The following is a 27,053-nucleotide window of genomic DNA, read 5'->3' on the forward strand; positions in this document are numbered from 1 at the left end:
ATAGTCGTTGTTTCTGACTTGAAAAGAGAATTCATATTGCGAGTAAGTTATTTATTTATTTTTTACAAATACACATACATTTAATTTAACATAAAAACTTAAAAGCAAAATATATATTTTTTATTTTTGGGAACCTTGCCTAGCTAAACCTTACATAGATATTGCTTATTTATCAAGATATTAGTTATATGCATGAGTAATGCTTACATATACTCAACTCGATACATTTTCATCAGACGATACTCCTGGTTGCAGTTACACACACACTCGTGTAGATATTAAATGCTACATAGCTTGTTACTTTTTTATACCGTTTCGACAGGAAATTCAGAGGAGTTTTAATTTTCAAAGATTGCTAAAAATTGTTTCTAAACTCTTCATTGTGAAGCCACACATTTTCAGGTTGAAGATCACTTCGAAAGTGATGACTTCTTAACCTATATTAAACTTACTTGAAAAACAAAAAAATATACTCGTTACAACATTAAAGCAGATAAGTTTCAGAACACGATTAAGTAATCCTTTCAGATTAGATCGATTATTTTTATGGATTAATGGATGCTTTAATCATATTTCAGTGAGTGGTATCATAGAAGCAGCTAAACGGATAGACAAATGTTTTGAAATAAAAAAAATAATTTTTGTGTTTATTTTATAAAACATTTTACATCTATTCTTGCACAAGCAATTATGATGGACCTCAATCATCTTAGGAGTGCCCTAAAGACGTTTTCACCAATTTTAGACTTTATTACAAAATGAAGTATTATGTCACTTCCTAAATATCAATTACACTTCTTTCACATCATGCCAAAATAGTTTTGAAATAAATTTCAAACGTAAGGTAAATAGTAAGGTAGCGAGGGTCCGTAACAGTCTGTAATAAACAAAACATATTTTGACTCAATGTGGTTTTCCTTGTATGTAAGTCCTAGGCTCTTAGTTACACTATATTGATGCCTACCCTGACATGATCATGATATCATGATTAAAAAACTGCGTATCAACAGTCAGGAATATATAACTTCCGACTGTAATAATATTAAATGGGAACGTCTTAAGCAATTCATTCGATAATGCAGGATAGAATAATTCATTAAACTCGAATTTGTTTCGTATTGTGTAACCAAAGTTCTAGAACATGAGATCTATAAAAGCAGAAATAAAATTCAAACTATTCAAAATGAAAACTATATCCTTGTAATAAAAATAACTGAATAATATATAAATACAAAAATTTAAGAATCGTAGCTCTAACAGTACAAGTAATTTAAACCCTAAACAATGTCTGGAGAAGAAACGTAAAGATAAAGAAATGCTAATAGGGTTTGAATTGGTCTAATGATTCTCGGAGATAAATTTAAGTTGTTCATCCAGGCAACTGGATATCTCTTTAGGATTCTACGTGCACGTGAGGTGCAAATATATAATTGGAAATTTATGCTCGGTCAGGTTTCCACACCTCCTGTTCATAACATGGTGTTGTCAAAAACTCCTGGCGAGCGGTGCGAATGACAAGTGGAAATATTTCATTTGAGCCAAGAGGCCAGTGGTACCATCTAAAGTTACTAAGGGAGTGCGTGCTTAATAACTAGAAACGAGTCCATCGTCGTTGTATGTATATTTAACCGTAACTTATCTTCTGTTTTTTGTAGTATAAACCATTCATGTCATACGATGTCGTTTCATTATTTAAACTCAGTAATGGATTTTTTATTTCAGTTGAAAAGATAATTGAACCTAGTCTGAGAGTAATTTACAATGTATAGCAGAATTGAAACGCCTACACATATCGATCTTAAATTACAATACATTATTTTTATATGCGAGAAAGTCCAGCATTTCTTCAGGAAATATTTTACTTTCATGTCAACAAAAGTGAAATCTTCTGACACGTAAGTACAGTATTAGATGCAAGAATGGATAACTTTACAAATTCACGAAATGTATACATATTATTGAACACAGCAGAAACTTTAAAACGAATTTGGTGCTGAGGCTAATAAAAGAATTAGTAAAATCTTTAAACATTTGTGAATCGTAATAAGAATAATGCATTAAGAAATAAAACTCTGTTTATTGACACCTCATGAAACTATTTTATTTCATCAATAAATGTTTGTTTGTTTGTAATTATGCACAAAGCTACACAAGGGGCTATCTGTGCTCTGCCCACCACGGGTATCGAAACCCGGTTTCTAGCATTGTAAGTCCGCAGACATATCGTTGTGTCACTGGAGGGCATAAAAGTTGGGAAACGTAAAATACAGTTAATTATTCAGACCAATAACTTGAATTTATTCGTAGGGTAGTTTATATATATACAAATTATGTACATATAGTACAATTTCACACAAACCATTTTAATCGGATATAATTGCAATATCTACTTAATAAATATGAATGATTTAATTAAATGGCCATAGTAATGTATCCATGGGAATTATATCAAAATGTAAAAATAATTTATGTTTATTGACTTCTAACTGAAATTTAAGAAATTCACTGCGTATTAACATAGAAAAATTGGTATTTAATCATTATTCATAAATACGTATAATTTAGCTAAGTATTTATTTGTGTTCATGTGATCTATTGCTTAATTAAAATATAAAATATTATACATAATTATGTAATAAGTTTGCAAGTATTAATTAACATTGCAAAATTGGTATTTATAAATACGTATAATTTAGCTAAGTAGTTATTTGTGTCCATCTATAACTATTGTTTAATTAAATGGCAAAATCTTATACATGATAAAAATTTAAATTTGCAAGCATTAATTAATCATAATGTTTTTTTAATAACCTAACTACTCCATTGTTGTCCAGCCCAATAGTAAGATTGAGTGCTTATAATGCTAAAATCCGGGTTTATATGACCATGATGAACACAGAACGGATATCCCATTGTGCAGTTTTGTGCTTAACAACAAACAAACCCAACGGACGAGTTCAGGTATTAATCAAAAGCCTTCTTGCAGGATGACTTGAGGTAGATAAATATGAGACTCTATTTTTACACGCTTTTGATTTGAATTCTGTAATGGACTAATGAAAATGAAAGTAAAAATTAAAACAATAATATTTTATTACAAATGTTAGGCCTAGTAGTTTCTATTGATCGCCAGTTTTGAGGTTTATATAGTGCGTGAAGAAATCGATTAAAATATTTTAGTGGCTATTCAACTATGTTACCATAAGCTTTAGCTATCTAAACTAGTCCATACTCGTCAGATGGTATATAGAAACACCAAGTAACTTGGTATTTGTTTTTCGGGAAGAGTAAGCTATAGTAAACTAAGGGAAAGTTAATCAAACCCGGTAACTCGAGGCATTCGGAAGGGTGTGTTTTCTTATAGCAAAGCCACATAGAGCTATCTACTGGGTCCACCGAGAGGAATCGAACCCCTGATTCTAGCGTGGTAAATCCGAAGACTTATCAATGTCCCACCGGGGGAGTATTCGGAACAGAGGTTCTCTTCCATCGAAGATGGTTACGGAAGCATGAAAATTAATAATTTATACTTTTACTTGAAAATGTTTAATTAAATTAGGTGATGGATAAATTTGTCTTGTACGTTCAAGATTCCGGATTAATTATGTGAAGTTTACCCCTTTTTTAGACGCTAACATTGATTAATTAGCCGTGTTTTAAAATCTTTCAGTCTGTGTTGTAGTGAAGTAGAGAAACGTTATTTCTTCTGGTCGAACTTTGTAATATTTTTTGAAAATATAGTAACTTAATATGTACAGACAAGTGTTATGGAGGGCAGAATGTTGTTAGAATGTTATTTGATACATTTGTATCCTTATTTTATACCACGAATCTCCGAATCAGGTCACAAGATGTTAGAACATCCCTATAAAAATTTAGAAAAAGTTTAATGATGGAATCCTAAAGTACTGTAATGCGGGTTCCCAGTTGTATGATTCCGGTGCCAAACCTGTGATCCAATAATGGAGGTCATGATTCTTATCAACTATATTTGTAGTTGAAATACTATACTGAAGGTATATAATCTTGACGAATGCATCAAATTACTAGGTATAATGAGAAATGTGAAAAGATCATAAAGCTGATTGTTTGTTTGTTTTGAATTTCGCGCAAATGAACACGAGAGCTGTCTGAGCTAGCCGTCCCTAATTTAGCAGTGTAAGACTAGAGGGAAGGCAGCTAGTCATCACCACCCACCGCCAACTCTTGGGCTACTCTTTTACCAACGAATAGTGGGATTGACCGTCACATTATAACGCCCCCACGGCTGATAAGGCGAGCATGTTTGGTGTGACGGGGATTGGAACCCGCGACCCTTAGATTGCGAGTCGAGCGCCCTAACCACCTGGCTATGCCGGGCCACCCATAAAGCTGTTAAGGATAGGAAGTGTGATGAAATACAGCTATAAGTGTATAAATATTTATAATTTCATTTTCTTTCATTCTTTGCAGAAAAAAAAATTATACAACTGATGCTACTAGTGAAATATATTATTAACTAAACATCAAGTCAGATGTCTTTATACAGCTACTTAAATATAGGTTGAGACCGACTTTTTAATGAATCTTAGTCATACATTAAATTACATTACCAGTTATCAGCTTAAGCTATTGATCAGAGGAACACACTACGAGGTTAAAGAACCACAAGTTTCAATAGTACTTGCAAAAATAAATGTCAGTTTGAGCCGAGCTAAACTAATTTATTTATTTTGTTAAGAAGGCCTGTTAAATTTTGGTCATTCAATCGTTTAAGACTCTTTTACTCAGTTCTCAAAGATAGGTTACGAATGTAAAGAGTGTACAAATATATATAAATGTTACCATAAATTTCTCACAATTAACCATGAATGTAAGTTGATTACGCTTTACTGTAGTACCAAATTCGTCACGTAAATGACTGCTATAATTTTCTAAGATCTGTGACAATGTATTATTTGTATCACAGAGCTATTCAATCTTTCTAGCACTAAATTACTTACATTTTGTATTTCTAATTTATTAAAAAGTGTTTACTTTATATATTTTTCGTTAGAACTTGCATACATACATATAAAGCAGTGGCTCTCAAAGTGTGGTTCGCAAGGATCCTCCAAGTGTTCCGGGGGTTGTTCCAAAATGCGAGTCACTGACGCGCAACATCATAGCTGAGGCTATACGAGAGAACAGGTCAGAACTCTCATCAAGCGAAAGCGGGTGGGGTAGGACTGATAGGTGGTCCGCTAATGAAAAAGTCTGATAACCACTGCTATAAAGTGGATTCGACAGAACCCCAGAGTTTCGTGGTTTTAGAGCAAGTAAAGTTACTTACTACTGATATCAGTTAAACAAAGAACGTTTCATATCTGTAAATACACTTAAAACAATCCATGATTATACGTGTTAACTTTCAGCATCATATATGGAATTCTTTCTGTACCGATAACTTCACGAATTCACGCATTTATCGATGGCTCCATTCATCATAATACGGAATATTCACAATTAAGTGAATAGTTCCGTGTATCATATTTGTTTGGCTATTATTATTTTTTTAGCCACATAGAGATTAAAATATATGACATCCTCCTCGCATAACTGACAATCGATCGTTACATACTAATGCTTAATTTTTTAGAAGACTTAGCAGTGCTATTTTGGAATAAAACAATGAGAATACTATAAGGACATATAACTGAAATATGTATAAGAGGTCTGAGGTGCCGTGAGTACTTTTGCTCCCTCTTTATGTTTTAATTTTCTGGTTTTAATTACTTCGTGTTCTTACAGCTAAAAATATATCTTTCAGGAAACTAGCAAGTTTGTTATACTCTACAAAACAGCCACTGGGCTTCGTGTGTGAGGAATGTAGCAGTCGTAAAATCAATAAGTGTCATTTTGTGTCTTATCAATAAAATGGGTATATCACAAGTACAATATTCATCAGGTGATTGTTTTTCAAGTAGCTTTTTGTTAGTGTTAAAATTAAATTTCCGCTAACAGGTAAATTTTGTCAAATGGTATATCCAATGGCTTAACTTTGGTTTCAAAAGTAAGGAAAGGAAGCAGTTTATGTAGCTGGAGTATGCATAATGGTATTCTATTATAACTTGTATCATTGAAAAAATTCGGGGGATATGTCCCCCGTAAAAAGAAATATGTCTACGTGCACGACTTAAAGCAGGTGTGTGAATTTTTAAAGTTCAATCCTGCGTATGTATTGATCTCATTTCCATTTTCTTAAATGAACACAAAATTTGTAATAGCAACGATGCCAAAAAGAGGGAAGAAAAACACAACATTACAAACCACGTTGATAAAGGAGAATTAAAACACAATTCACAACATCCTTTGTGAATGTGGATTCCAATGCATTGAAATAACCCAAAGACCAACAAAAGGTAAAGTTCAAGAAAATTATAGACACAAAAGGCTTAACAATATCGATTTATTTGCAATTAGCCCATCACGCCAGAGAAGAAGACCATACAATAAATTATAACAATACTAAAATCTTGAGATGTTACCCACATATGGTGGAAAAAAAGATAAAATAAACCTTCTACATCCATCTAACTGATAACACATCCAAGCTAACCTGTCATAGAAATTAGCAAAACCTATATACTCATCTTAAAAAACATTCAAATACTTTACTTGGTTAAAGTCCTAATGGAGAAGACGTCATACGAGAGAATAGCACATCAGACTTTCTAACAAGAAAACTCACGTTCCAATATACTGCTCAGTACCACCATAGAAAAGTCCTTCTGAAAACTCTCCTGAAAATGGCAGCAGATTAGCAGTGGAAATGTGTGGTAAAAATTACTTAGTAATTATTGGTTGATAAAAAATAATAATAAATAAATAATCTGTGTGTTTTCTTATAGCAAAGCTTCATCGGATTATCTGTTGTGTACACCGAGGGGAATCGACCCCCCTGATTTTAACATTGTAAATCCGCAGACGTACCGCTGTCCCCGGGGGACAACTACTTAGTAATTAGACTTAAATTATAGTTTAGAATAACTGTAACAACGATACCCAGTCGTCACAAACTCACCGTAAACTCTTAATATCTGTTTTATTTAACCAGTTAAGCTTTCATTTATTCCAACAAAATACTGCGTTCTGTTCCAGTTCCGTATCGTCGTAGTTTTACTATGATCATCTATCATACCCGTGAAAAATAGGTATTCTATTATTAACAAAAAATTATCACATTTCCTGTACAGTAGTGAAAGAATTACTATTACGTAACGAAATTGAAAGGTACGTTACTATTCCGTTATACGGAAAAACAATATTCCATACTGAACTTGTATTTCTAACACACATACATATATATATATAAACATAATTATTTATGTATTAGCATTGTAGGCAATTTAAGTGGAAAAACTATTTGCTTAGTTAGTTCGATTAAACTTTGGACACAATCAACAGAAACCTTTTTACTGGAAACTGCGCTTTCACTGGCTTTATCTAAGATCTTTAACAGTAAGCACTTTCAGTCTAGCGGGATAATTATGGGATCATATATGTTTCGGATTAATAAAGCCAAGTTTATCCCTTCTTTATTTAGACATTCGTGTAGATAAGTTAAAACTAGAGAACAAAATTGTATAAAATCAACCGTTTCTTCTAAAATCTCATGCTTGTCAGATAGTAAAAAGGTGTCATAGGATTAAGAACGTTGTGTTTAACTAATTGATTCTGTATCAAGAACTAAAGCGATGAACACACGCTTGTGTGATCCGGGAGATTAATTATTGTACGCCTTTTTTGATTCTTGATGTCAAAGTGAATGAAATAATGCTGTTACTATAAAAAAGGATAAAAAAAAGAGAACGAGATTTTTGATGCCAAACGCATTATTAAAACTAGTAAATTTATCAGCAACATAAAACATTATGTATTGTGAACTAGAAGAAAAGAAGAATTATATGTAATTTGAGCAATAAGTTCTCTTCTGTACTAGTTCGTTTTAGCCTAGAATTCACTTAGCAGATCCCTTTTATAAAACGACTACATTCTTAAGACCTTAAGTAACACAAGCTTGCGATGGTTTTATTGTCTTGAAATGTTTTCATGTTCTATAGTAACTCCTGTACGCTGAATCCGAAAATGATATCCAAGTTTCTCCATCAAATACAGATTTTTCACAAACAGTCATAACGCAATACATAAAAGTAAGACCACAACACGTAGTTTTGAGACTAAAAGACGTAGATTTCACAAAACAAAATCAGGATGAATGAAGCTGCATAATCGTTTGACATCAGTGTTTTTCCCTTTTATTCAGTTTGTTTGTATTTTTGTTAACGAACATAATAACAAAAAGTTTTCATTGTGGTAAGAGAAATAATACTTCGATCTAAGTAAGAGTTTTTCTTCTTTCCGATTTGTGATAGAAAAAAATGAATATTATTTTAGAAATCTGCGTAGCTGAATTATGGAAAATCTGTTACTTAAACCAAAACAACTTTTATGAAATTTAAATTCGCAGGTTTGTGTGATCAATATGGTGGATTGGTTACAGATCAAGATAAGATGCCTCTTTGGACAATTAGCTTTTTTGTTTTCATGGAAGGCAATTGTTCGAAGATTATACAATGCCATTCTTCTATCGCAGATATGTAGATGACACTTTTTGCCATCATTAGTATCTTGAACTATTGCCTTAATTGATTAATAATTATAAAAGTAAGCGTAAAAAAAAGCATAATTGTTACCGTCGAACATAAAAAACATAACCAACTTGCTTTTTTATTACATTAAAATACGATAAGGGTGATTGTGAAGTTTATTATAAAAAGTTATTTATTTTACTCTTGACAGTTCCTACCGGTAGTTTATAAGAGGAATCTGTTTAAGATCTTGTTATATTAGTCTTATAAGACATTAAGCACTGAGAACATGATTACATGAAATAATTCTTAGAAATACATTGTTTCCAACTGGTATGATTAGTAGTGTTTTACGAGACAAACGGCTGAAATTGAAATCTTTATCTCTAATAACAAAAGAAATCAACTGCATAAGCTTATTCATAGAGCTTGCCCTTACATTGAAATAAGATATATACTTAAAAACTGAGTGTAGATGACGTCTTTCTTCTCAACTTTAAAACATTAATTTCTCCTTTAAATATAAAGAATATTCCCTGTCACTTTACATGTTCTCATTCTTCAGTAAACTATAAAGAATCCACCACTAGTTGGCTTCAAGCTCACGTAAGAAAGCATTGAATATATGACAGAAGGGACTAAGACAAGAAGTTTGGAACATTCTTTACCTGATTGTGACGAAGCTATATATTCTAATTATTCTAGGATGTTAAGTAAGGCCAATGATGAACGCAGTTACTATACATGAGAAAGTCCGTTGATTGAGTCCTCAACTTATAAAAACCATTTCAGTTATTACTATATTGTTTAAATTCTAAAGTCATTCCGTACACACACATATATATATATACATTTGAAATTTTAATATAATTTAAACTGTTTGTGCTACTGTCGTATAAAAAGAAATTTCAATTAGCGAGTATGTAGTTTCCAAATGAAATATATGGGCTTGAGATTTTCTATGTAAAATAAAGTGTCACAGATTCAATTACGCTAATTTTAATTGAATCTCCATAAGAAATAAAACAATCAACATACTCGTGTGCTTTAGGAAATTAATTACTCTACGCTTTCTTTCATCTCTTGATGTCAAAGTGGATTCGGTAATATCATTACGATAGAAATGAAACAAAGAGGCCAGGATTATATTATATTATTATAAAGGAGAAAACGAAAAGAAAATCGTAAATTTTATGAGTCATAGCAAATCACCACGCATTGTAAACATGAAATGAACAAAAACAAAGCATTCAAATAAAAAGTAACAGTGCTTTGTAATAAATGCCCCAAGTGTCACAGCTGTATCTCTACAGACTTACAACACTAAAAACCTCGTTTAGATACCCGTGGTGGGCAGAGTACAGGTAGCCTATTGTATAGCTTTGTATTTATTTACAAAACAAAAGAAACTTTGTAATTACAGAACATTCAATATTATAAAGCAATGCCCAAAATACACCGACAGATATGATTCTACGACACCATTAGCAGCATGTTAAATATTATTAATGATCATAGAATCATGTAGCAGACATTTTCTTGAAGTCATGCTCAGGATCGCTCCCTCCCCCCACAAAAAACAACAACAACAAAACGAAAGATTGAGTAAGATTAATATTTTCTTCTGAAGTCACATGGTTATCATCCTGCTATATATATCATGTTAAACATGTACTTCAGACATAACTTAAACAACCTGTTACCTTTTTTCATGTGCTATAAACTGCTTACAACCCGAAATAAAGACCTATAAGTTTTTTTTTTAATTTTGTATGTAACGAAATCTCACATTCATATTCAGAATTTTGTTAGATTTGTCCTGATCAGTTATTTAGAGACTTCAAGCTATAGGAATGAACTGTAAATGAAAAGAAAGGCCTGACTCTTTTCTCACATATATTCCAATTATGCCTTTTATATTTAATATAATCGAGTAAATAGCTGAAGATGATCAGACTTTTGAATGAGGATCGACTTTACCTCTTGAAAATTCGCTCACTTTCTGGCATCTTTATCCTTCTACGCGTTAGTGTTGTGAGACAAAGTTTTATATTACAGATAAAATTTTTATAAGTGAACTGTAAGCCTAAAACTCCCTTTATCCAATTGAAAACTAAAATTCAATTTTACGGGGAAAGATGAGTACAAGATCGATACTTACTGTATCAATATTGCGACTTTAAAGGCTGAATCCGACTTTTAGACGTCAATACTTTGCGTACAGATTGAGGAAGGAATGAAAAAAAAAGGAAATTCGACGTTTCAACCCGTTACTATTCTTTAGTCACCTGAAACCCGTTCTCTTTGGAATCACTTTCTTACTTTTGTTTTTGACATACGTTCCCGTTTTATGACGTATAACGTTTACATAGCACTTTTATAAGCATGTAAAATAACTTGATTTCGTTAAGATTTATGGTGTAAAACGAGATCAGCAGAGCCTGATTTCATGTTTGCATTGTTGCTGTTCTAAGTGTTAAAACTCAGTGTTAAAAAAAATATTTTCATATCGTCACCTGTTGCTTGATTTCTTGTTTTATATTTAACTTTCTCACATCTACATGGGTTTAAAGCTGAAACTGAAAGATACCTTTTCTTGATCAAGTATCATTCAGTTAATGTGGGACAAACATACTAACTAGAACTATATAAAGTATTTAAAGTCTGATTTTGTTTGTCAAAAGTGTCTTTTAACGAATGTGGGTTTTAGACAAAAACAAAAATACAATAAATGAATCTATGCAGTCTTTCCTTTCCATTATTGAAAGTTATGAAAATCACAACTTATGCAACATCGTTTTTATGTTGTATGACTGTTACGCAGTGAAACAATCTAAATTTATCTTCAGTAACATTAAAGTTGCTGGGAAATCTCTGAAGTAATTGTATACTCTTAGCGTTTAGGGCCAATAACTTGTTTTTCAAGCACAAAAAGCGTATCCCAAATTTTGTTTAAGTGTTAAAAAATTATGACAGTTCTGTATGTATGAAATATTAATATACTAATAATAATATATATTAATATAATACAAATATTAATAAGACTAAACTCTATTCGCACTATAGCTCTGAAGAAATTGGGAAATTGGGCAAATCATCTTAGCCCATATATAAGAAATGTCCTAGGTTAACTAAACCCAATGTTGTTGCTGTTAAAACTGGTCTATTTTAAATACACGTTTAAAAGATGTGTACCATTTCTAAGCAGCATGGTTTAAGAAATGTCCTAGGTTAACTAAACCCAATGTTGTTGCTGTTAAAACTGGCCTATTTTAAATACACGTTTAAAAGATGTGTACCATTTCTAAGCAGCATGGTTGCATGAATGGGTGGTTTGTTTGTTTGTTTTAGAGCAAAGCCACGTTGAAATATCTGCTGTACACAACACGGGGAATCTAACATCGGATGTTAACATTGTAAGTCAGTAAACCTAAAGCTGTCCCGCCGGGGGCCTGAATGAGTGGAAATTGAAGCAATACTTCAAATTAGAACCACCAAACTCTGGTATGTAGGTCTAAATTTCTAATGTATATACAGCTAAAAAATCCACTTTTATTCTTAAAGTTTTTTAACGTACATTTGTTTATTATCTCAAAGCAGTTACAAATACAGGTACAGCTTTTAATCTGGTTTGCTGTAATATTTAATTATCTGTACGACATAGGCGATGAAGGATCCGTATATGCACGGAATTGATATGCACGTATTCTTACATGTTTAATTTCGTAAGAGAAAAGTAGTCTTCTTTCTATCAATGTCTTTATTATTTTACTCATCCTTATCATTTTCTATGCTATCTAAGTTTTTCTTTGTTAGCTTTGAAATCATTCTTTGATATGAGGTAGCAAACATATTTTTAAATTTCTAGACTGCGCCATTCAATTTCTCTAATTTCCAGCTAATAAATTTAAATTTCGTTTGATTTCGGAAAACAGATGTAAAAGGAATAATATATATTTCTTTTACTAGTAATTGGTCTTTAGGTCGTAACTATGATACCATTATTTCAATGTTTAAAACGCTTCTACATTGCAGAAAATCTTCGTTTGCCATATAAACATAAACATATTAAACGGAAAAGAGTTTTCTTTATCATATGGCTAACCGAAGATAAGAAAATATACGTACCTACTTATCCAGTATTATATGGCATTTATACGGTTTTAAGTAAAGTTACGCAAGTCACTCTAATAATCCAAATATGCTTCAAAGTTTAATTAAGTAAGGTGATAAAGGATCTACATTTTCAATACAAATAAGTATTGATCATTATAGAGAATGTAAATATACTACGAGTGAGATTCAGGAGAGTTAGTTTTGTGATTCAAAGTCGTGAACAGATATTGTGAGAGGTTTCCTTAGACGCACTCATTCTCAAGCACGTGAGATAGTCATGATAAAGAAATGGCCAGTGATTTAGAATACTTTAAAGTATATCTGTACACCATCACTAATAGAAGATTGTGATTAAACATTTATCTACATGACCACTGACACAAATTCAAGAGTGACATCAAGAATTCACATAACTATAAATACGTATGAGCTTGTTACAAGAGGTTGAGGTTAACAATGGTATCAGGAAATGTAGCATATACGCCTGAGAAGTTATCTGTTAGAAAATCCTAACAAATAATATTCAAATACTCTTTGGTAAATAAACTTTCAAAACTAAACATTAGCTCAAAAATCAGAATTATAGCGTGATTGGTTCTGAGATCCCTGACAGTACACTAATTCCACTCAGACAGTTCTTTTTATATTTATTCTGTTAATTTTGTGGTGCACAGGTAGCCCATTGTGTAGCTTTGTGTTTGATAATAAACGACAGTTATAACTGGTATCCTACTGGTGATCATAATAGTAATAACTTTAGCTTATATATTTTCAAGCTAAATTATGTAACACATTAATCTTGAAAACACAGTTTTGAATAGGTTACAAAATTAATCGATTTTTTTATCCCAAAAATAACTATTTAGATGTCAACTTGCACTTTATGTCTCACGTATTCCTGACAAGTTTTGTTTCCTATTTTATCATATTTGTTCAACAGATTCTATTGGGGAAATAAATAAAACAAAATATGACTGCTTTAATTTTACTAAGAATATTACAATATTTATTAATTCTATCTTTAAAGTTTAATCTTTGAACTTAATTTAGTTAAAATATATATTTTTTATAAAATACATATAATGGTTATTTTATTCTATCGTCAAGAGATCGCTCATTACACTCATTGAGTGGTCACTCATGGCCAGCAACAGTCTTTCGTAAGCAAATGTAAACCTACAGCTTCTTTCGGCCAACATGCCCTAATTGTGTAAAATAATTATACCTAATCGAGCTTAAACTTGCGTGAAATCTAGAACATATGAAGTATTGCTCTGATTTTTCTTCTATAGTTTAGAAGAAAAAGGCATGAAACTTCTATAGGCATGAAACTATTTTCTGCTGAACTAACTAAACTTTCTTTCTTTTAATTTCACTGCCTGTTGTAAAGAAGAGTAGTTAAGAATCAGTCTACAGTTTCTTACACAGTAAAAGAATTTTCTTCCAAAGAAAAGCATTTTCTTTTAGGAAACAGTAAAATCTTGTGGACCACCCATCAGAATTGGCTATTACGCGGAAAAATGTGTGTGATGTCGTTTAAAAGTGATTAAAATTCATACTCAATTTAGATGTCAGAATCAATAATGAATTTTTCTATTGCTGACGTCCAGCGCTTTCTTTCCAGGCCCAAGACATTCAGCGTTAAACAAGGATTGCTTATTATTTAATTATTGTTGTTTTTTAGAGTTGGCAAGAAACACCTCATTGCTAACCAAGTCGCAGCAAGAAAGCAATCAATATTTCCGAGCAACTGAGCCTAGAAGTCATCATTATTCTACATTGATTAACACATTAAACCACAGGAAGATTGCAACTTGCCAGGCACATTCTAAGTACCGCTCGAATGTTCACGTAGTATGAAAGCTTGAAATAAAACAATAATTAATTCTTTAAGACTTAGGTCAGCTTTGTTTAATGCCTGTGTTTAGGGTTGTTTGTGATCATAAGCAGGAAAGCTAATAATTTTATCCCAATTGACAAAAAATCGCAAGTGACAATAACTTAAATAAAAATAAAAAACAAAAAGGACCTTAATAAAAAGTTATGGCTTTATGTCCTGATTGAGGTGGAAACTGTGAACCTATTATAATTAATTATTGAAACACATTGAAATATTTCAAAAACATTCTAGATATTACCATAAAGATAAAAACTTCCCTCAATATCTATAAAACTATCTATTCTTTGAATGTTAAGTAAACGTAGTCATAATGCATTATCCATCATAATCGTGAAATTACCAGATACTTTCTTTGTGCATGAAAATTAATGTCAACAAATATTTGAAACTTCCTCGTATAATTCGCATGTTTTTTTACTGCTTTTAGGCTTTCTATAGGAATTAATTTTAGGATGAGATTTAAATACGTATATGTATTATGATTCATTGCTTTAAAGTTTCTAAAGAGTGTGCTTGTGGCTAGATTATTGTGACGATACAATGTTTAAAGTTTATAAAGAGTGTGCTGGTGGCTAGATCATTGCGAAGATACAATGTTTAAAGTTTATAAAGAGTGTGCTGGTGGCTAGATTATTGCGAAGATACAATGTTTAAAGTTTATAAAGAGTGTGCTGGTGGCTATATCATTGCGAAAATACAATGTTTAAAGTTTATAAAGAGTGTGCTGGTGGCTAGATCATTGCGAAGATACAATGTTTAAAGTTTATAAAAAGTGTGCTGGTGGCTAGATTATTGCGAAGATACAGTACTTAAAGTTAATGAATAATATACTTGTGGCTAGATTATTGTGTTGATACAGTACTTTAAGATTTATAAAGAGCGTACTTGTGGTTAGGTTATTGTATTGGAGGGAGATGCAAAACATTACTTATAGAAGGAAAGTTTAGAAATAAAACACTCTTTGCTTTACCACAAAGTAAGTTTTGTGTGCTTTAAACAAGTTTATAAAAGTAATTCTGATCAATTCTAAGTTATATGGTGTTGAAATATTTAAAATATAATTTTATATTGCACACACACACTGACAGGGCTATGCCATCATAAAAATTTTAAAATGTCTTCTCTTCTGTATATCATGAACCACTATCGTGGTTCATAATAGGGTTCGCCCATTTAGTTTTCTCTATCATTCCGCCAGCTTACAGCAAAAATGGCTCTGAGTATTGCAATAAAACCCGAGCAGTATTAATAAACGCATCATTGTGCATAGCGTAGGGCAGTTTTTAATTTTATTAAACTATCTAGCAAATAACAGCGCCTTTATAACCATTGACGCCTAATTATATTAATGTAGTCTGTGGTTTATATGGAGCCTCATAATCTACTACGTGCATAGGTATGTAGCTGAGTTCAGGCCGTCGATGTAGTTTAATGTTTACAACTGTAAAAAAAGTTTAAATAAAAAATTAGCAAGTAGGAATAGGAGCTCCAAAAATTAAAGAAATAAGGTAGGAATGGGCGGGATGATATTACAACACAGTCAGGTTGAAAAATATTTATAACATATGAATCATTTTGTGCAACTTCTTAAAAAGAAATAAATTGGCAGCTAAAATACTCAGATAATAAAAATAAACTAGGCTGTTAATAAATCTGGCTAGAAAGAAAAGAAGTTTGTTTTCCAAGGAAATTTTATAAATAAGAAAAATAGAGTTTTTGATAAGTACATACACGTTGTTCTAGTTTGTTTGTTTTCGAATTTCACGCAAAGCTACAAAAGGGCTGTCTGCACTAGTCATCCCTAATTTAGCAGTGAAAGACTAGAGGAAAGGCAGCTAGTCATCACTACCCACCGACAACTCTTGGGTTACTCTTTTACCAACGAATAGTGGGATTGACGTCACATTATAACGCCCTCACGGCTGAAAGGGCGAGCATGTTTGGTGGGACGGGATTTGAACCCGAGACTCTCATACATGTTGTTCTAGAATGGTCTGTTATTAAAGAGGTTGTTTTCTGTTTAGAAACTAAGCTAAAATTAATTCTAGAATTTTACAAAGACAATTTGGTTTACTCTTTAAAGTAATCTTTGTGACATTTTTAAAAACATTTAATTAAAATCAAACCCAATTGAAATATGCATTTAAAACAGTTGTTATTTTTTCTTTAAAACTCAAGGTAGTCATAAGGTACTGGTTTATGCAAATACTTGAGTTTCTTTTATAAGAAAAATTATTTATTATAAAATAATATTATTGAACTAACAATTTGCACCTTTATATAAAACTGTAAAAAAAAAGAATGGAAAAATTATTTCACATCGAAAAACTTTTTAAACAAGAATAATAGTTACAAGCTAAGAATGTCTGCAAGATTCACCCTGGATTTCTCTGCTGTCTTGCGCTACACTAACCTTTTTTCGGTGTTATGTTTGTTTGTTTCTTGTTAAGCAAAAAACCACACATTGAGCTATCGATGTTACATTCAACCTTAAGAGTTACCGTTGAGCTACAGGTGTTATGAAAATGTCTCTTATAAGTCTGAAAATTAGTGGCTCAATTTCATGGATATTTTTCAAATTTTCATTCGCTTTAAAATTTTGTTTATCTCTTTTTGTATGTTTAAGAAATATTTAAAGCTGGCGCATAGAAATACTGACTGCTTTAGTGTGATAAACTTTGGTTTGGTTGTTGTTCAGCACAAAGCTACAAAAAGGGCTATCTGTTTTGTGTATCGAAGCCCATTTTTTTAGCGTCATATGCCTATAGCCTTAACCCTGAGCCACTGGGGGAGGGTGTAGCGTGACAAAGAGTTAACTCTCACCATACAGAGGGTGAGGCTTTAATTAAGGGTGAGTATATCAAGCTTCTTTGTAAATTATAACATCATTTACAAGAACAAAATAAATAACGAAAGGAACTCGGAGATCTGTTCGTAAATATCTTGGATAAAACAATGAAAATTATGTCAGATGATTGGGATGATTACAAGGATATTTTATTTAAGCAAAAGAAATTAGTCGAATACTGTCTGTCTTTTATACAGTATTTATACGAGTACATGTGCATAATCTTGCTTGGAATTTTTTTTTATTAATCTTATTTTTCAGGAACATTTTGAAAGTTCAGATATTTCAGGCATCAATGCTTGTGTGTTATAAGATCGTTTAAGGTCCAAAATAAAATCCTATAGCTGAAAAAAAATCATTATTTAGTAGGCAAAAATTTCATTTCACATTGTAATTTTCTCTGTTGCAATATTGAAACACAATTGAAATGTTTAAACTGCACTGAAATATATATTTTAGATAACATAACGTATCTCTACCACGTGCAGTAGTTTGGATGTTTATATGTATGTAGAAAGGCGATCTTTCTTTATTATCGAGGAAGTTATGAAACGAAGCAAAGAATCAATACGCTTTCTGTTAAAGGTTTTTGTACTATCTTTCTGATGTTTTATCATGAATTTTTGAGTTTTTAATTAGTAAGTTATTTAATATCGTATTTTGGATGTCTCAAGTACTACTGTTCAAAATAAACAACCCCGAGGATAAGAATATTTTCAAATAATGCTTTCAACATAATCAGAAATATTTATTAGAGGTTCCATTTTTTGAATATGAATAAATTTTGGAATTTGAAACTGATATAATTCATGATTTATGACAGTACAGAGATTGAATGTGTGATATTAAAACAATTTTGGAGCATCGATAGTTCGTTACAATCCACGTCACCACGTTTTAACGACCCTGAATTTTGACTATAGTCCCTGCAGCGTAGTTTCCACTGCATAAGGCTCGTCAAAAGGTGTTACGTTCAAAGCACACCCCTCCTACCTGCTTGTTTTCAATAATCCATCTAAAGTTCTAGAACGACGGTTTCCCAGCACTTCCCCAATAGTTTTATGTAGATTACACTACTTGCGTAACGCCAAACAATGTCAAAAGATAATTTTGATGAACGACATTCCACTGCTACTTTATATATCTGATGTAACTGTCACATGACTTGTTGATTTGTATATTCAAAATCGTTTTAATATAATGTATTCAACCATCTGTATTTATTGCATGAATTATTTGACTGCGTGTTATTGTTAAAACAATAAGGATTTCACATTTTACACTTATAATCATTGTTAATGTTAAAATAAAAATTATTCTGTTATAGTTCAAACTTCAATTTTCTGAATATCCAACTAGAAAATTATAAACAGCAATTTAAGAAACCAGACAATCGAGCACTTTCACATGTAAATCTTTATTTTCCAGAGACGAAGGCATAACTATTTTATTATATTGGAAATACGATCGTAAGACCCTTGATAATGAATTATATTAAATAATATACAAACAGAACTAACGCAAAATCTATTTATCTTGCAAGGAAGATGTGGGAAACCTCCTGACAATGTTAAAAGGCTAAAGGTGACCAGTGGTGGAAAATGCTTAAATTGTATTGCGAAGCAAATATGGAAATTCTATATATAAACATGCTGTAGGAGCTTAAACGCTAATAACTGGGTTGAAATACCCACGAAGAACAGAGCACATGTACCCAATTGTCTAGTTTTATGCTACACAACAAACAAACTTTTGTGTACACAACATAAAGACGATTTCATTTGGAGTGATGTATTTGAACAACTTAATTTTCCGTTGTTTGATGTGTTTAATTATTTTATAATGCTATTTCACGTTCGGGAAATATACAGGTATTAATCATCAATTACTTAATTCATAAAGAGCCAAAAATTATTCTATATTATATAATTTGAACGGAACTTGAAGGCCACTCTTGCCATTCTCACATATAAGTTGTATGGCTATATATATATATTTGCGTTGTTCCTAAGCATATAATGTATTATATAGGTTAATCACTTTCATCAGCTATGATACACGGCCAGTAGAGGTAATCTGTATGAGACAAGTATATAAACTAGACAGATATGGTTCATTAACAACGTCTAAGTATGTTGTTCCGACTTTGCTCATGTTATGCGCATTGCAACGTTAATATACGAGTACTTAACGTCATGATAATAATACCTGAAAATTAATTCGTCTCATTAGATGTACGACTATTAGGATCAGCATAGAGTGATCATAGTGTTGGTTTCAGCACTAATAATTTGAATAGATCTAAAGCAGAATATCTTCAGGTTAAGTGTTATTTTGATTTCCTTCATCCCTAATTACCTTTCTAGAGTGCAACCAACCGAATTTTCGTTACACTAAGCCTACTTAAGTTTCAAAGAAAAGCGTCTAAGGCTAAAACCTTTCTTTTTTCAAGACTAACAGATTCTTTCAAATAAACAAAACGTCTGGTATACTACGATCACTTCTAAAAATAATATCATATCATTTAAACTTGAAGATTTTTCGAAAATATCCATTGTGGATACAGTGAACTCTGTGTGATGATTAGTGTTACTTATTTTGTAACTTCATATTTATGAAACTGTGTCAGGCTTGAACAACGTTAAAATACAAGAAGCAAAAAAAATATATCTATCATAAAAACGGTATTTATAGCTCATACTTTTATTTTATTCCCAGTTGAAATTCCCATGTAAAAATTTGAAGGAAACTAGAAAATCATAATACTTACAGCATAAAGAACAATACAAAAAAGATAATGTATCTAGGATGCTATATAATCAACGAAACGTTTCGGTAGAAACTATGTCAAATCAAGCCAACGTTCTAGAGTATAGCAAAATTATATTCAATAACTTGCCTACCGTGTTTTATTGCTTTCTCAAGATATTGCTAACATCATTTTGGTTCGGCCATTTTATTTTGTGGTCATTCCTAAATTGATCTCAGTTTAGCACAAGTAAATTATTATTTCTCGTGTACTCCTTCTGATGTGTGTATGCGAACTCTGAAGTTGATACTGAGGCATGATGGAGTCTAAGTCGACGAAAGCACTAGTTCATATAGCCATTGACAAAAATGAAATATTGGAATCATGATTTGATCTGTTTTCAGATTTCCTTGCACAGCAGCCAAACAGACGTATAGCAAAACACAATATTCCACTATGATTTTGTGTTTGCGTCTTTCTTTGTAGCAGACTGATCAGCGTGTTGCGTATCGTGTAAGGCCTTCTAGAAGAATTTTATTAATATTTAGTTTTATTTCTCGATCAATTTATCTTACTGATCAGAAAATATGTTGATCTTCCAAAGACATGTTTCGCTAAAATTACAGAGCTCATACTTGAATATGAAATACAATTTTGGAAAGTGATTTTATATGCGTCAGAACATTAAGTATTGATGTCTCTCTGATGTATGCATCTTATGGTGGGTCAATAGTAATTTTATGGGCTTGCAACTTCAAAATCCAGCGTTCGATTCCTCGCAGTAGACATAGCGCATATAACTCATTATGTAGCTTTGTCCTAAAATAACAATAGCAATTACATTATATAATCTAGTTTTTGGATCATAAAGAGCTTATAGGAATGGCGTGTATGTTATATGTGTAATGTTTAGTTGCCTTTTGCTCACCACAGTGAATCAATATTTCTATAGGATTTGAAGAACATGTAGCATTGGTTCTACGAATGTATTTTTTCTGAATTATTTAGCATACAAGTTAGCTAAGATACTTAACTATATATATATCAAGACACCATATATATATAATATATATTTCACTCCTATAACAAACCAAGCTTTGTTTTTTAGACGTGCGTCCAGGGTTTGTGATGTAATTCCTTATCTCTTTCAACACCATTCATCTCACTCTAATATCAACCGTTAGGCTTATATTAATCGTTAGGCCTTCCACTCCTACGACGATCAACTTTGCGTTTAACTTTCTTTGGCCGAATTCCTTCTCGTAATTTTACTTCTCATCTGCTCTGTCTTTGTCTGTATACTTTTCCCTCTCATCTCACGCTACTTGTATGTTTATCGCATAATCGTCTGTCAGCCTTCTAGATATCTCTATATTCTCGACGTCAATGTATTGCACGCGACACTTGATGGTATGAACATCAATGAATTATAAACACAACTTCCAACAATAGTCTGCTTTTAACTCTCTTATTATATTAAAAACAAACATACTAAACAATCATAAAATATTCACTCACAAAGTAAATTAATCAATAGTAGATACACTAAACAGTCTTTCATATGATGACAGTCGGGTTTGATTTATTTTTGATTTCACCCAATGCTACTTGAGGATTATCTGCGCTAACCGTCTCTAATTTAGAAGTGATAGATTAGATGAAAGGTAGCTAGTCAACATCACTCATCGCCAACTCTTAGACTCTCTTTTACTAACGAATAGTAGGATTAACCGTCACATTATCACGTCCATAGGGCTGAAAGAGTGAGCATGTTCGGTGACAAGAATTCGAACCCACAACCTGCAGATTGCGAGTTGAGCGATATAGCCACCAGAGTATGTGAATTAAAAAGTGATAAGGACGTCGAACGCCTTTGTCTGACCATTCTATATATTAAATGTACAGACAAAAGTGACCTGGACGTATCGTAGTATTCTAGACACTTAATATTGGTAAAGCAGTGGCTGAAGACGTTTTAGTCGCTATTTAGGACGCAAGTAAACATTAATGATAAAATGCTACACCTTGAACTTGGCAGAGTTAATAGGAAATACAGTGCTAGAAGAGCTTACAAGATAAAAAACAAACATCTCATTATCGTGTCAACTGGAAGTGACTTGTGGAAAGTATCATGATTTTTCTTTTATTATATTTAGGAAAAAATGTATATCTGACATATTGACTCGAATATTGGTACAAATATGTAACATGAAATCAAATTTTGATGTGATATATCTATACATCACGATGAAGAAGACTTCAAAAAACGAAATCAAGTTTCATTAATTATTTACGAGAAAATGGTTGACTGAGAATGGGTCGTTTATTATGATCGTGATTAAATTAACGGTTGACTGTAACGAGGGTGAAGATTCTCCTTGCAACATTGTTGACTGTGATAAGGTTGGAGATTCATCTTGCAACAGCTTTGATTGTGACAAGGTTGAATATTCTTCTTATAACAACGTTGACTACTCTCCTTGCAATAACCTTGACTGCGACAAGGTTGAGTATTCTTTTTGCAACAACCTTGACTGCGACAAGGTTGAGTATTCTTCTTGCAACAACCTTGACTGTTACAAAGCTGGATAGTCTTCTTGCAACAACCTTGAATGTGACAAGGTTGGAGAGACTTCATGCAACATCGTTGACTGTGACACGGTTGGAGTATTTTGTAACTCGGATAATACTGCATGAGCAGTTGTTGACCGTGGTGATGTTTGACAATTTTTTGTTGTTGTGGATGTTGTTACGAATAGGATTACCTGTGACGAAATCAAAACGTTGTTTTATATTTCATTTTAGTTATCATGATTAGAATAGTCCACAATGACAAGGTTTAGACATTTTGACCATGATCACTGTCACAACTAAGCTTTGTTGCGATTCATCTTGAATCTTTGTTCCAAGAGTTACTGAACCATGAAGGGGATTAGAGTGCTTTCGCCACTGTTGTTCTAAGACACAACTATTTGAAGTTTCTTTTTTCAATGTGCTACAGTTTATCTCAATTACGAGGATTTTTGAATGTTCGTTTGAATCAATGGGAGCATGAAGAATAATTCAACTTATCTAGGACTAGCTATTTTAATGTAATTTAACGCAACGTGCAGTACACATACTTATGCTAACCTACACACATATATTATTCGGTTTCTTTAATACATCATTTCGAAATTATGTTCAAATAACTGGCCGTATGTTTAGCAGTTAAGTAATAAAAGCTCTGTTGTTTATGTTCTTATGTAATTTTAGTTTAGTTTAACACGTTCACTTCCGGAGTTCTCTGTAGAACAAACAAAACTGCCTGGCAGATGATAGGCATTGTGACGTGTCACAGACTTTCATAATAGTTTCGTCGATTGCTTATATTCTGGTTGCAGGAAACATAACGTTTTTAACCGAAATGCTAGAGACCAACGCTGGTGTACAAGTTAAAATACCTATCATGTATTATAAGACAGTAATATAAAGATGAAAATTATGGAAGCGACATATACGATATACTTCCGTAAGGAAGTGAGAGACTTATACATTCTATGTAAAATCTAACAGATTATGGTAAATAGTTGCAGATATCGAGTAGGTTCATTTGCTGGTTCTACAGCTTTTCAAGAAGCTTTATAGGCTTTAGAACTCTAACAGTCTTTGTGTTCACTTGGACTCATGGCTGTAGACGACAAACTTAGGAATTTATGGACCTCATATCATAACCTACATTATCGATTCAATGCTTTAAGCAAAACTACGGTAGATAAAAGAGTTCGTGTGCAGGATCCATGGAAATATGGCGCTGCTAGAAATTTGAAAACGTCTAATTCTGAGACACCATAAAGATGAGGTACGCTGTAACATTTAATAAAGGACGTTGAAACTCAAGAGAGCAATGAAAGCGCCAGAAAGCTTCATATGCATTTATGAAATGCAATCAATATCTTCACTGAAGTATTATTCATTTTGTTTTTAAATTATGTAAAGGTCATAAACTACTGGACCTAAACCAGTAAAGAATAAATGAAAACAAGGTTTAATTTGAAGATTAAAATACTCAGTATGTTCTGAATGAAAATTTTGTTGTGGTACTTCCTCATAAGCTAAATGTTTTTTGTTAACTGAAATACTTTAATTTAGGGCATAAGCTATGGCTACAAGCTAATTAAAACCTGATAAAAAAGATAGTAAGAAATAACACTAAAGCTAATTGCTCATTAGCCATAATAAAACATAATATAGACCTTAATTTGATAACACTTATCATTAGTAGTTAGACCTTACATAAAATCAGAATAAAAACAACAGAAAACCATCGTCACCCCTTTTAAAACTAGACATGTTAACCTGTGTTTCTGGCATTTAACTGTATCTTGTATATAACGATCTTTTTATTAACGGTGGTCGAACATTGATAGGAAAAAACAAACAAACAGTAAATGGCAGATTTTTAGTCCTAGTAGGAGCGAAAAAACATTTTGTACCAAAAACATTCTTGAATTACATTTACATGCTGTCGTTTGGAGAAATCGGTCTGATAATCCCAATAAAACAAAGACAAAATTTAAATCTTAAACTTAAAACCTTTGCTACGTCTCAGGAGATTGAACTTAGACTACCTTATCCAGAAAGGGTAATCAAAACGAGGATGTAAGCAAGAGTTGTTCTTAATGCTGATTTACCAATTTATTCTTCTGCTTTTTTATTCGTTACTCTCAAAATACCGCAGTAATATTTCATGTGAACATTTTCTATGTTTATTTTTTAAAAATTGTTTATATACTGAATATATATACTTACCTCCAATATTAAAGAAAAATGTGGCTTAAATCCCAATAGCTTAAGTAATGACGTTATGCTTAAATCCCAATAGCTCAAGTAATGACGTTATTAAAACTGTGTTTTGACTTGGAGTTTAATAATTAGGGTAACAATGTTTGTTTGTTTTGTCGAATTTTGCGACTTAAGTCCAGGAACCTAAGTATTTGTTCTATTGATGTGGTGTTTTGTCTTAAGAGTTTAATAACTAGAGGCAAATATGTTATTGAAGAAACCTAAGTAAAGAGTCGTTAAAGCTGTGTTTATACTTGGAGTTTAATAACTTGGAACTTGAATCCTATTAATACCTAGAATGTAATGACTTTTGTGGATTAAAATATAATTTTTTTTAAACCTCTATATTCCCAAGATAGTTAATTTTGTTTGACTGTTTCAGAATTTTCGCGCAAAGGCATACAAAGAAATATTCTCGTATAGTTGTCTCTAATTTTGAGCTGATAGTATAAAGAGGTCAGCTAGTCAACAGAACCCACTGTCCACATTTAAGGTTTGGGAATTGGTTGTAATTCTTATATCATACGCAAAACCATGAAGTAGAGAGTGCGATTTTGCGACAATTCGTCGCGAATCATGAATAATTATATTCATTGTCCGAGCACGCTAATGATTAGCCGTTACCGGCCTCTGGAGAATTAACAAACACTATATTTTGTACTTGATCACAGGTTCTAAAATAAAATCGAACTTAATTAAGTAACACTTGATCATAATAGAGTAACACTTGATCTTAATTATGTAACACTTGATCTTAATTAAGTAATATTTAATCTTAATTATATAACACTTGATATTAATTAAGTAACACTTGATCTTAATTAAGATCAAGTGTTACATAATTAAGATCAAGTGTTACATAATTAAGATCAAGTGTTATATAATTAAGATTAAATATTACTTAATTAAGTAACACTTGATCTTAATTAAGTAACACTTGATATCTTATACGCGATTGTAGGTTCTTCTTCCACACTGATATTGAACATTTCAGAAGAAGTTATATTTAGGAAGTGAAACGAACGAGAATAGTTTCAATCTAATCATACTTTGTTCACTTATTGGACTGAAGATTCAAGTGCTTCAAAGGCAAACTCAGGTTTCAGGTTTCGTTCGCTTTGACTAAAACACGATACGAGAGAGTCAAGTATGGTCATCAAATATTTGGCTTTTAGTTGCCTTTCACTTCTAATCACATATAAGGATTAGTATATAGCATTCTATGTAGAAGTTAAAAACGCTTCAAAGCCTATGCATTTTTATCACGGGTATGGGAATAAGATAAAGAAGAATTACATTTTACTAGGGTTAATCCCGTACATCTAAGGTAGGTTTTTATCCAGGATGGCTTCTTTTTGTTTCTAATACAACATCAGACATATAATTTCTTTCGGAATATAACGACAATGCAAGTGGAAAATATAGTTACATCACTTGCTTTAACAAGCAACTAAATGAAGTAAAGAATAAACAAAAAAGGAATCATAAAGAGGAATATATTAAATGTAGTATACAAATCTGCCAGAGGCAAAGAGCTTAAATATACACAGCGTGGTCACAAGTAAATAGACACCACTTTTTCAGAAAAAATGAAATTTTTCAGTCATATTCACATGAATTGATATATTTATAATTTAATTAATATCTAGTAGATCTTCCTTTCGCTTCGTGGAGTTCGTTGATCCTTTGGGGCATCGTGAGAATCAATCTCGTCAATTTTAGGTTGTGGGACTTTCGCCCACTCTTGCTTCAAAACTTGGAGTAGATTGCTCTTAGAAGTTGTTTTTTTTTTTTTGTTTCTTGACTTGCCGGTCGAGTACTGCCCAGAGGTTTTCGATGGGGTTCATGTCAGGAGATTGGCTCGGCCAGGGCAACTTCTGGATACCATTTTCTTCCTACTACTTTTGGGTGTTTCTAGCAGTGTGACACGGTGCTCCATCTTCCTGGAACAACGTTGTGTACTTGTCCACGAAACCCGAGGAATAAAGTGGCAAGATTCCTTCCTCC

The 27,053-nt window shown here is 32.1% G+C and overlaps 1 protein-coding gene across 4 annotated transcripts in view; it reads right to left on the bottom strand.

The window, feature by feature from the left end:
- LOC106465949 (glutamate receptor ionotropic, NMDA 2B-like) overlaps positions 1-27,053 on the bottom strand; it is a 182,350-nt gene that overhangs the window by 92,815 nt on the left and 62,482 nt on the right. The window lies entirely within an intron of this gene.

The sequence above is a fragment of the Limulus polyphemus genome, unplaced genomic scaffold (assembly GCF_000517525.1).
Source record: "Limulus polyphemus unplaced genomic scaffold, Limulus_polyphemus-2.1.2 Scaffold71, whole genome shotgun sequence".
Taxonomy (NCBI): Eukaryota; Metazoa; Arthropoda; class Merostomata; order Xiphosura; family Limulidae; genus Limulus; species Limulus polyphemus.